This window comes from Ictalurus furcatus, chromosome 15, assembly GCF_023375685.1.
Source record: "Ictalurus furcatus strain D&B chromosome 15, Billie_1.0, whole genome shotgun sequence".
In the NCBI taxonomy this organism is placed as follows: domain Eukaryota; kingdom Metazoa; phylum Chordata; class Actinopteri; order Siluriformes; family Ictaluridae; genus Ictalurus; species Ictalurus furcatus.
In genome coordinates, this window is record NC_071269.1 from 9,147,691 (window position 1) to 9,161,172 (window position 13,482).

A 13,482-nucleotide genomic window follows, 5' to 3' on the forward strand; every position below is an offset into this window, starting at 1 on the left:
TGTACTTTGCAACCCATGCAATGATAGCTTAGCTGTGCCTCCCCTTGGCTAGCGACACCAAACTAGCCTAGTTAGAAAACATTTATATTTTATGGGTCTGGTCGTCCTACACACAGTGACAACACCCGAGTTTTTAAGAGAGAGATAAATCTAACTTTTTCTGATAACTGACGGGCTAAAATTACTGAAAGAACTATGAGTTTCACTGTGTAGTGTATTTTTGTAGATTTGATAAGTTTTGAAAGTAACGTGAAAGTAAAGTAGTTAGTAATCTGATTAATTGTTGTATGCAGTAATGTAATCAGATTACAGTTTTAAAGTAGTAATTAGTAGTGAATCTTTAGTGGATTACCTTTTTTTGAGTAACTTACCCAACACTGCTGGGGACACAGTGAGGACACACACCCGAGGACACATCGAGGATACAGACACAGACACACACACACACACACACACACCTTGGGACACATCGAGGATACACACACACAGGGATTCGGGAAACACCCCTCCCAAGGAGAAAACATTATGCAGTGGTCTGCCCCACCCATTTGTCTTGGGTTAAACACTGCTACAGCTCAGATAGTTAGGGTTAGGGTCAGGGTTAGGCGTTAAGATTTTGATTAATTTTTTAACTCAGATAGTTTTTTTTTTGTGTGTGAGATGTCTGTATAGGGTTTTGGAGGGTTTTAGGGTTGGAAGATCTTGGAGGGAATTAGGGTTGGATGGTTTTGGGGGGACTTAGGATAGGAGGGTTTTAGGGCTGGAGGGTTTTGGAGGGAATTAGGGTTGGAGGGTTTTGGAGAGTTTCAGAGGATGTTAGGGTTCTTGAGTTTAAAATTTTTTATTCAAAGAATTTTTTAGGGTTTCGGAGGGTTTCTGAGAGTTTTTGGAGTGTTTCGGAGATTTTCTGAGAGTTTCGAAGGGTTTTTGATTTTTTTTTTTTTTTTAGAATTTTTTAGGGTTTTGGAAGGGCCCCTCACACGTGCCCTGGGGCCCAAACACACACACACTCTCACCAGGGGCTCCCTAGGGGCCCCAACACACACACACGTCCCCCCCAGGAGCCCCAATGCACACAGACTTGTCCCAGGGCCAACCTGTGCCATAAAAGAGTTGTAGGTTGGCTTTTAAAAGAATTTATTTACACTGCTAATTTGCATTGTTTTTCTTTCGGTAGGGCAAATCTTTTCTTTAACATGATTGTCTTGCTTTTCACAGGGTGTGATGGTTGGTATGGAACAGAAGGACAGCTACGTTGGTGACGAGGCTCAGAGCAAAAGAGGTATCCTGACCCTGAAGTACCCCATTGAGCACAGTATTGTCACCAACTGGGATGACATGGAGAAGATCTGGCATGGAGAAGATCTGGCATCATACCTTCTACAACAAGCTTCGTGTTGCCCCTGAGGAACACTGCGTCCTGCTTACTGAGGCTCCCCTGAAACCCAAAGCCAACCGAGAAAAGATGACCCAGGTTGGTTTAACGTTTGAAACGATGTGAATCTGCCTTTCAGTTGACCATTTTAAACCTATTACTCTTCTCCTTAAGTTCATCCAATTCATTCACTTTCTCCCAGCTCCATCTCCTCTGAACTCCTGAGTTTCTCATCTGTTGGAACCAGCAGATTATTTCTTTCCCTGCCTGGTCTTTCTGCACTTTGTTTTGTGTGCAATCTTTGTTTACACATGCTTCTCACTCTCCAATTCTGACTTGTCTTTATTCTAACTAACTGCATGGCTTGTAGCGACAACCTAATAGAACAAAACAGCGATTAAACCTTCCTTTTCTCATTTCAGATCACGTTTGAGATCTTCAACACTACAGCCATGTACGTTGCCATCCAACCTGTGCTGTGGCTGTACGCCTCCGGTCGTACCACTGGTATTGTGATGGACTCTGGTGATGGTGTGACCCACACCGTGTCCATCTATGAAGATTATGCCCTGCCCCATGCCATCCTCAGTCTGGAACTGGCTTGCCGTGACCTGACTGACTACCTCATGAAGATCCTGACCAAGAGAGGCTACGGCTTCAATACTACAGCTGAGAGAGAAATTGTCTGTGACAGCAAGGAGAAGCTCTGCTACGTTGCCCTTGACTTCGAGCAGGAGATGGGCACTGCTGCCTCTTCCTCCTCTCTGGAGAAGAGCTACGAGCTGCCTGACGGACAGGTCGTCACCATTGGCAACGAGAGGTTCGGGTGCCCCGAGGCTCTCTGCCAGCCATCTTTCCCGGCTAAGAAGTGAACAAGTGCTGTAGTTAGTGCCCTTGTACTGTTCAGTGTGTTGTGGAAATTAGACAACACTTGCAGACTCTCAGGTGAAAAGGTTTATTATAGAAGGATGAATACAGGATAGAAGAAAGCAGGATAAAATAATGAAAGCGCTCTGAGGTGCTTGTGCTGAACATCTACTATAAAATTTATATATTACATATAAATAATGATGCACAGGGCACGATACACTTCTATGTACCCATAAGGAGCAGTTTGAGGCTGTTCAAACAGGCTTTGTTTCAGGGTTGAACCCTTAACAGAAAAGCGTGTTTGTCTCTGTAAGCAGATAAATGTTCTGTACTAATCTAAATGACATGACCTTTGATGTTATCCCCTGATGAACAGAACAAGAACAATAAAACTATTACAAAGTAAAAACGAATAATTTCCCTCACAAGTGCTTCTGGAGACCTTGTCTAATACTGTCTTGATCTTCAGTTATGGAGTCCTGTGGAATCAGTGAGACCACCTTCAACTTCATGAAGTACGACGTGAATATCCGTAAGGATCTGTATGCCAACACTGTACTGTCCAGTGGTACCACCATGTACCCTGGCATTGCAGACAGGATGCAGAAGGAAATCACAGCCCCGGCCCCTTGCACAATGAAAATTAAGGTGAGCTTGGTTTATCCACCACCGGTGGCTAATGAATGAAAAGGCAGGTGAATGCTTTAATGTGAGACTAAAGCTGGTCTTGTTTTTGCAGATCATTGACCCACCTGAGCACAAATACTCTGTCTGGATCAGAGGCTCCATCCTGGCCTCCCTGTCCACCTTTCAGCAGATGTGGATCAGCAAGCAGGAGTATGATGAGTCTGGACCCTCCATCATCCACGCGTATGACCAGCGAACCAGAAAATACAAGGAAAAAATTAGAAAATAGCGCTTACTGCGTATGCGCGAGAAACAGCGCTACTGCGCATGCACGATAAAATAGCGCAATAAAATCTTCTACTTCCTCTTCCTCTTCTATCTCCTACTTCCTCTTTTGCTTCCTACTTCCTCTTCCACTTCCTACTTCCTGCTTCCTCTTCCACTTCCTATTTCCTACTTCCTCATTTACTTCCTCTTCCTCTTCTACTTCCTCTTCCTACTTCCTATTTCCACTTCCTCTTCTAATTTCTACTTCCTCTTTTAGGGTTAGGGTTAGGCCCCCTTGGTAGAGTGTGTGAACGTTGGGGCCCCCATGGGCCCCTGAGTGGCCCCTGTGTGCGTAAGGGCCCCTGGGGGCCCAGTGTGTGTGGGGGCCCCTGGGTGCCCTTGGAGAGAGTGTATGCGTGTTGGGGCCCCTGGGGAGAGTGTGTGTGCATTGGGGCCTATAGTGGGCCCCAGCACAGCACAGAGGTGCCTCCTACTTCCTCTTTTGCTTCCTATTCCACTTTCTACTTTCAACTTCCTATTTCCACTTTTACTTCCTGCTTCCTCTTCCAATTCCTGCTTCCTCTTCTACTTCCTACTTCCTCTTCTTATTTACTCTTCCACTTCCTATTTCCTACTTCCGCTTCCTCTTCCTACTTCCTGCTTCCTACTTCCTCTTCCTAGTTTCTACTTCCTCTTCCACTTCCTCTTCTACTTCCTCTTCCTCTTCCACTTCCTACTTTCTCTTCCTACTTCCTGCTTCCTCTTCTACTTACTACTTCCTCTTTTACTTCATTTTCCACTTCCTACTTCCTCTTCCTACTTCCTCTTCCACTTCATACTTCCTGCTTCCTCTTCTTCTTCCTAGTTCCTCTTACTATTTCCTCTTCCATTTCCTATTTCCTAATTTGGCGTGGAAGGTCACATCGTCGACCTCATACAGGAACTTGGCATGGGAGGTCGCCTCGTCGACCTCGGACAGGAACTTGGCATGGGAGACCGCCTCTTCGACCTCGGACGGGAACTTAGTGTAAGAGGCCCTCTTTTCGACCTCGGACAGGAACTTGGCTTGAGAGGCCATCTCTTCGACCCTGGACAGGAACTTGGCTAGAAAGGTCGTCTCTTTGACCTCAGACAGGAACTTGGCTTGAGAGGTTGTCTCTTCGACCTCTGATAGGACCTTGGCTTGAGAGGTCATCTCTTCAACCTCAGACAGGAACTTGGCTTGAGAGGCCGTCTCTTCGACCTCGGACTAAAACTTGGCAATCAGAAGTACAAGGATTAGGCAGAAAACAAAGTCCGAGGCAGTCAAATGATCAGGCAAACAGGCTAAACGAAGCAGAGCAGAGAATTGAGGTCAACAGGGTAAACAAAGTCTATAACCAGGAAAGCAAACACGAGATAAGGCTTGGAAATACGACAGAGACTAAGCAACTGAACGTAATACTTCGCAAAGTCATAGTGTTCAAAAAGTCTCTTATATAGCGTGGTTAAAACAATAGCAGAACAGATCAAAGAAATCAACTAAGACACAGAAAATTTGTTCCAGCAATGGTTAGCATTCACAGCTAAAGAAACCATATAAACAGATTGCATAATATGTGCCAGAAAAAGACAGATGGTTAGAGTCCTTCTGATTCCTAGCCACATGTGAGATACAGAGATGTAAGCCTCTCTCACCATGCTAAATCAAAGCATGTGTTGCACTATACCTGAACTGCAACCCAAACCTAGAAGGGACACAATACCAGCATACTGTAGAAAGATACAATCCAAAGTACATCTACAGAAATAGCTGCCAGAATGTGGCTAAGTCACTGATGTGACCGGTAGTCCAGAAGCCACCAGGTAACGTGAAAATAGTACCCGATTTATGCTTCCCATACTGCTATGAAGGATACAGAAACCAAAAGTTAGAGAAGGTGACGAACTGTGAGGAAATATGGAATGCTGAACAGAATGTGCATGTAGCAGTTATAGATGAATATGGAAAAAGATCTAAGGTCAGCTGTAGAATCTCGAATCTGGTAGAAATGGGAACATTACCAGTAGCTGATATATTCTGCTACTGTGGACAGGGAATGGTTATACGACAGACCCTTCCACCATACTGGGGAAGAGAGTGTGCCCCAGTAATCTTGATAGGCTCCCTCAGGATTCTCCCACTAGGCATGGATAAAGAACTAGTAGTGCCGAGGAAGAAAAGACGCTTTAGCCTCGAAGGGAAAGAGGTATAAATAAATTGGGCAGGAGTCCCAGTAGGTATCCCCAAAGTGTACAGGGCTGTGGGAGAAGTGTCCACAGACAACTTGATCGCATTCCTTCCATGGATGCAGATGAAAAGAAATTCAGAATGGATTAATTATATATGGTACAACCAACAGCAATTCATAAATTACACCCTGCAAGGAATTGAAAAACAACTATATGCAGTGCCCCTAATGGCACTGCAGAACCAACTAGCTATAGATTCGATGAGAGCACCAGATTGCTTAATTGGTGAGGAATGCTGTATAGTAATCAGCATGCATACTGGGGAGGGAAGTAATCTCATTTTTGCCATTAAAGCACTGGAGAATCTGCGCAATGAACATGTGTGGAATTCACATAAACCAGACCCTGAGTAAGAAGAATCAGACTGGTTTAACTGGCTATTCTCTGGGAGCTGGAAGGTCATCCTGATCAGAATGGGAACAGTACTGGTAATCTTCTTATTAATACTAACGTTGCTGACCTGTTGTGCAATACCCTTTATCCGCAAAATGATTGGTAAAGCCACTCAATCCTTATTTGGGCAAAACCTGCAAATTGTTGACTAACCAGAGTATAGTGAAATGAAAGGATGTGGTCCAGAAGAGTACGATGTCCCCTGGAAAGGGTCAATCCACCTGGAAGTATCCCCATAATGCATTTCAAAAAACACACTCCAGGAAAATGTATATAATGTAAAAAGGAGAACACTAATAAAAAGCATTAGTTAAGTAGTGAAGATAGAAAAATAATAATAATAAAAATAATAATAATAAAATATAAGCAAAAAGAAGGAAAAAGAAAAAAATGGACCTAATAGAACTGTATCCAGTAGGTAATATGTGTATTATGTCTTTGTTTTTGCGTGTCTTTCTTTCAATAATTAAATAGAAAGATTGTGCTGTACAGCAGAATGGACACTAGATACGAAGTGATAGACATCCTGACTGATGAACTGAGAGAATGGAAACCAACTCACTGGGAGCAACTGTCAAGCAGACAACATCACCATGGACTGAAAATGGGTAGACGCAAAGGAGGAACGGACACATGGACCCATAAACAATGAAGGGATCACAGTTGGGTTAACCATGTGAGATATCATCTGATGTCTGAGGTATCATATGGACTTCTGGTAGGAGGACTAGAATGGTTTTCCCCAAACACTCCCATGTGGAAAGACATAGAGGTCATTACAGTCAGGGCAGGAGAAGATAGACTATGGACTAATGTGCCTACAAAGACAATGAAGATTTTAAGCACCCTGCCGAATTCAAGAATGGGGAACAGATAAGGGTTCAGGGTGATGTGCTAGTAACCTCTTCCCTGACCCCCACCCAGCCCTTCTATATGGTGTAAAATCACAAAGGGCAGAAGGAGGCATTCACCAGGGAGTGGCAGACAACAACAAGGTTGTCTGCTGCTTGTGTCGATTTACACTTGAAGGACTGAAATACTATGATTGTGTAGCTGTATGTTAATGAATGTTAGTGTATAAGGATGTTGATATGTCGAGTCCAGGTGAAGAATACACTGTCAAACACAAAAGCTGGCAAGGTGAAAATTTTTCCCTCATTAATTGGCAAAGAATGGGAGGGTTTTTTTTCGCTCACCTCTGGACATAGTTACCTGTCATTAATAATATGCTTGCTTGCTATTGTAAGAAAGGTTAAATAAGAAAAGGCATGTTTCCTCAGCATGGTTCCTCAGCGTTAGCAGGTTTATGAGAAGAGTGTGACTTTAAAGTCACAAATGGGATATTATGTAGAAATTTATAGTGATAGAGTATAAACAATTAAAATATCACCTGAAATCTGAAAACAGCTGAATGTAAAGGGAGACTATAAGGTGTAATATTTGTGCAGTGTGTGTGTGTGTGTAGGAGAGCGAGAATGGAGGGGCCCCACAACCAATGCACAGATAAGAGAACACACACACACATGCACAGATAAAAGAACACACACAAAGATGAGGTTTAAGATGAGCTTGTATGTTGACAAAGTATAATGACAAAGTTACTTTTTTACTTTTTTACAGGTTCTACTGAACATCATACAGGGTGTAGTGGAAATTAGACGAACACCAGTAGGCTCGTCCTCTCAGGTTTAGAAGTTTATTGCAGACCATACAGGAAGAGAAGAATGAGAGGGCTCTGGCATGCTACTCTGCATCCATGATATATATACTGAAGGTACCGGTGTATGTCTACACATCTGGTACTTTCAATAAGGAAGCCAAAACCATTAGTCAGACGGTCCTAACTTACCTTGTGGTTACAAGGTCATAGTGGGTGTGCAGATATCTCTAAAGATAATAACATGTTTGTGTCAGCACAAGTTCAGCATAAGTTCAGCAGTAGTTCAGAACATTCTGTACTTATATAGGCTAAATAACATGACCTTACATGGCCTGACATACAGGGACAGGAACAGAGATGAATCTTTCAGACATGAAAAAATACAAGAACTTAATACATTTCTCTTACATTTCCCCCTTTTATCATTACCAAACATGATAACAAAATAAGACAGAGAAATTATTCTGCTGTAAACAACATCAGACCTTCAGAATTATTTCACGGTTCAATTGAACATGTAATAACACAGCTACAGTAAAAAAGCTAATGCTGTTTTTGTGGATATAAAGTATCCTGTGGTCAAGCAAGCTCATTTAGGGTGAAATGAGAGACATCATGGTCAAAGGAATATTTACAATAGGCGTGAAATGGATGTCAATGGGTTGTCACTGTCAGTGTTGCTGGGAGGATCTAGTACCCAGTCAGGTTTAAGATACAGCTCAGGTTTGTCTTCATAAGGGTCATAGTTTCTCCACCTGTGTGGCAGAGGAAGTCCTGTCAGCTGTCCGCTTATGTCAGTGATGGAGCACGCTACTACATACCACTTAAGACAGTTTGTCGTGAAGTTGCGTGGGATTGGTGTGATGATATGTGTCTGTGTGCAGTGCGTGTGTGTGTCTGTGCAGTCTGTTATGTGCATATAAGTGCTCGTATTTGTTGCTTATGAACGTTGGTCCTCCTAGAGGCTTCTTGATAGAGAATCACTTTCAAGTTCTCCTGTTGAAGTCCCGTCTTCTCCCACTCAGTGCTCTACTCTGGCACTCTCCTACAGTGGCTAGCGTGCACCAATGTGGCTCTCTGGCTGACCTTTACCACAAAGTGAGTGACGAAAAGGATCTAGAATGGCCCCGACCACCGTGGCTTGTTCCACCTGGTCCTGCGGAAGTCCTTGATCACGATCCACTCTCCAGGCTTCAAATCATGCAGTGGGCCCGTGGCTGGAGCTGGAAATGCCGCTTTTACCTGCTTGTGGATAGAGTGCAGAGCAGAGGAGAAGGTTGCACAATAATTTAACATTGCATCATCACATGCTGCATCGGGAACAGGAGCTGTCACAGGTCCAATTTCTGTGTGTGGAGGTCTCCCAAACAGTATCCCAAAGGGGCTAAGCCCACACTTGGATCTTTCTCGCATATGCATCTGCATTAGAGCTATGGGTAGGACATTTGTCCACCCTAGACCTGTTTCAGAGCAGCACTTACTCAATTTGTTCTTTAGAGTTCCATTCTCCCTTTCCACCGCCCCACCAATAGCTGGAGGATATGCACAGTGCTGCTTTAAGTCAATACCCAAATATTTTCCCACCTGTTTAAGGGCATGACTCACAAAAGGTGTGCCATTATGGAAGTTCCCCTTCTAGAAATTACTTCTCTAAGCAACACTTTTGCTTCTCTACCTTGCGCAAACAGAGTAAACAATTTAAAAAATTTTTTTTTTAGAGTAATTAGAGAAACCAATGCTTTGTTATCACAGCTATCATTCCCCCTTTTGACACATGGCCCCTGCCATGTGTAAACTTTGAAGACAAGGACAGCTCTGGGGACAATGCCAAACTCCGTCAAACAACAGTGCAGCCTGCTTTGTGCCACACAGCCTTTTCCTCCACCGTAGCTCATGCTTGAAGATCTGAGAGCTGTAAGGAAGGAGTAGTTATTGTGTCAGAAGATAGCACACAGAGCTCTGAGGTCACTGGTGGTGCAGCTGCTGCTTGTTTTGCTGCTGCATCTGCTCGGGCATTACCTAAAGAGATGGGACCGAGTTTGTTAGTGTGTGCATCACATTTGCATACTGCGACAGCTTTAGGAAGCAAGCTAGCATCTAGCAATCCCGAGACCAGCTTGTGGTGAGCTATGTGTGTCCCATAGCTGGTCAGGATGTTCTATGTTTCCAAATTGTTCCCATATCATGAACTACTCCAAATGCGTACCTACTATATGTGTAGATAGTTACTGATTGTTCTTTAGCATACTTACAGGCCTCTATGAGAGCATACAGTTCAGCTGCTTGTGCTGAGAGGTTTGAGGGAAGACTCCCTGACATGACTGTTTCATATGCGGCCACTACTGCATAGCCCACCTGATTCTTACCTGTCTCTGGATTGCATGACGCCGAGCCATCCACAAAAAGGATTAGATCTGGATTCTCCAAGGGGACATCTTTCAAGTCCATTCTGGGGGAGCAAAGTTTGTAAGTTAACGCAACACAATCATGCGGTGCTCCATCTGCTTCTATAGGGAGAAGAGTGGCAGGGTTAAAGACTGTGCATCGCTTTATAGTGATGTTTGGCATATCTAAGAAGACCGTGTTATATCACAGCCAACGCTGGGTCGACAAGTGTGAAGTTTTTTGTTCAAGCAGAAGCATCGACACTTCGTGTGGTACCAAAAGGGTTAACTCAGAATAACCTACCAGGTCTCTGGATGCCACCACAGCTTTCTCAGCTGCTGCTACTGCACATACACACTGGGGAAACCCTGCAGCGACTGGACCCAACTTACCTGAGAATGAGCTGTCGAACCTGTTGAATCTCTCTGAGCGGTGTTTCTAGAATGGAATAGTTTAGAACGAAAGTTCTGCAATATGAACACATACCAAGGAAAGAGAGAGCTTGTTTGTTCATCAGAGGCTTGGGAATCTTCTGAATGGCAGATACTCTGTCTGCTGAGAGTTTCTTTTCACTGGCAGATGTCGTGTACTAGAAATCTCACTTCTTGTTGTACATACTGTAATTCTGAGAGACTGGCTTTGTGGCCTTTTTTGGCAAGATGCTGCAACAATTTGATGGTGTCAGTTTAACACTGTGCCCTGGAGAAAGTGTTAGAGGTGCTATGCTGTCCTTTAGCATTTGGTTGTATATCGTTAGTGATTCACAATACCCATGACACAAGCGAAAGTGTAAGGACGTCTGTCAAATACGAATGCAAACCAAAACTGTCTTTATCAAGAGATATACTAAAAAAAAAAAAACGCATTAGCTAAATCTACGACTGAAAAGCATTCGCTATTTGCTGGAATCTGGCTTAATATAGTGTAAGAATTAGGCATGTCTGGATCTCTCAGTTTTACTGCTGCATTAACCACTTGCAAATCTTATACAAATCACCATTCATCAAGATGGGGGGGGGGGGGGGGGGCGTTCTTGCTTTTCTTACTGGAAATATCGGAGCATGCACTGGCAAATCTGGGCAGGGAACAATGATCCCTGCTTTTAGCAGTGAATTAAATACTAGCCTAATTCCCTCAATAGCTTCTGATTTAAGATGGTATTGAGATTATCTAGATCTGAAATCAGTTCTGGGCATGATCACGACTGGTGGTGCACTTCTAATTAGGCCTACGTCATGTTTCCCTTGGGCCCACAGCCCGAGGGACACCTCCTTCAGATTTGGGTGTGTCTCTAGGGGTGTGGGGCTTGTCCCAAGGTTCAGAAACATCCCCTTATCATGACACATTACCTCCTGGTTAACCTTGCATATTTCCTGAAAGAATTTTTTATAAACTCCCAGTGTTGGGTTGTACCATATGTTGGAGGTGGGTTTCTGTTCCAATCTGTAATTTTCCCACTCTAACATAATCCGACCAATGGCCCCATGTCTTTCCATGGTTTGTTCTTTATTTTGGCTAATGAGACGTGAGGCGCTGATTCTGGGACAGAGAATACACGCAACTGCGTGCTGCTTAATTTGACTGAACATGCACAAAATGTGTAACGCCAATATAATGCCTTTAAGTACAGCTCTTCGCTTTCTGGGATATCCATAAACCATTCTTTCTCAAAATTAAAGTCTCTTCCTTCATGCACTTATGCTATGCAATGGATGACAGAGGACAACATAAAATCAACACATTTGTCCTTTATCTTATCATGTGCCAACGTCAACGAACAAGCACAGGTGCTAGCTTTAGCATACATTGACCATTGGTAAACACAAAATGTTTTATTTTCAAAAAACTGAATTCCCACTGATAAGTCATCAGTCACTGTCAAGCCCTGTAGTGAGGAAATCAAAATGCACATTAAGTCTCTGCCCAGCAAATTAACTGGGCAAGCGGACTTGATTAGGAATTGATGGGTTACACTTTTACCATTTTCACATTCACAGACTAAGTATTCAGAAAAACGTTCTATTACTGAATGTCCCGTTACACCCATGGAGCGCAGTGACTGTGAACTCATTTTTGGGGGTTCTTCTAATTCACTGTGAATTATCACTGAATATGTTGCCCCTGAATCTACCAAAAATATGAGAGTTTGTCCATTAACTACAAGAGGTATGCTTGGTAACTGTGTGAAAGGAGAGGTGTTATATTTAAAAAAATTAAGGGCAATGAATGGTTCAGGCACTTGTGTGAATGAATGTGTGTGTATGTGCCTGCTCTGTGTGAACTAAGTGATATTTTGGGTGTCGTGTGTTATCTCCTCTGCTTTCAGGCACCTCCCCTTTCCCTTCCTCCACCCATCAGTTGGCTTCTGCATCTGCATCGTAGCTGTGTCCCAGCTTCCCGCAGCGGTAACAGTTGAAATCAGTCCCTTAACTCTGATTGGCAGGTCTTCCTTGCCCCTGGCCTTTTGGCTTTTCTCTCCACGCTGTTCCCTGTCTTCTACCTCTCAGTTGCTGTGTCTGTTGAGGCTGTGCGCTGACTGCTTGCATCATGGTGAGGGTGGCCGTGTGGAGATCCTGTCCTCTTTTCTCCGTTTTTCTAATCTCTTGCTTCTCTCAGGAGCTTTTGTGCATGGATTGCATAGGTCTCCACTTGGGTAAGGCTTCCAGTGTCCCATGTGATGCACTGGCGTATGACTATGGCTTCTAGGTCTGGTTTCATACCATTTACGAAGCTGTTTATGAGATGTGCTTCCCATGCTGTTATCGTGCATTTGTCAGTGCCTGTGGTCTTTCTAGGCCTGAATTTGCATCATGGACTTCAGTGAGACGAGGGGACAGGGACACAGTCTCTGAATCTTGCTGCTTGCACATTGCATTTTTGTCATGTCCATTCGCACAGGAAGGGCTTCAATTAGTCGTTGGAGAGCTGCATTTGCTCCTGTGTAGGCTGCATTGCCATCCTGGGTCCAGTCTGCTATTGCCCAGTGCCAGTGGATGAACATTGCCTCATCAGGCCCTGCCACCTCCACCATAGGGGCTTTTATTACCTCATGTACAGATCCCTGCGTGTTTGACTTGACTGGGGAGTTGTGGGAATGTGCTTTAGACAGTTGTTTTGTCCTCCTGAACTTGAGTCCTGATCTTGTGCCCAGTGGTGAGAGGTCCTGCGTTGCATTTTCTGAGGAATCAGGTAGTTTCCAGTGCAGTGAGGTCTGGATAGAAATGGGGAACTGATGATGGTGCTGAGGGACCCGCTTCTGCTGCTGGTTGTGTTCACCGTGGAGGGGCGGAGTCCAGGTCAGGATTGGTTTTCTGTAACTTAGCACACTGAGAAACAGATGAGGGCCCAGCCTGACATTTTTCTCTCTTTTATGTTCCTCATTCTGACGTTTACCAAATGCCTTACAGTCTGCAAAAAATTGTGCTTCTTTTTTTTTTTTTACTTTTAGGAATATCTCTCACCTTTGCTTCCAAATTGAGTTTTAACTGTTCTAACTGCCAAAACCACATTATTTTACCCATACATCATATTGATTCAAGCATCCTTCTCCATAATTCACTTGCATAAATGTGATATTTGGACCAACATATGAACACCCTGTCCATACCATAGCATGCGTAATGGGACGTTCTTT

General features: G+C 43.8%; 1 pseudogene; it reads left to right on the forward strand.

Annotated features, from left to right (window-relative positions):
- The first annotated feature begins 1,203 nt into the window (after positions 1-1,203).
- Positions 1,204-2,591, forward strand: LOC128619229 (uncharacterized; annotated as a pseudogene).
- The last annotated feature ends 10,891 nt before the right edge of the window (positions 2,592-13,482 follow it).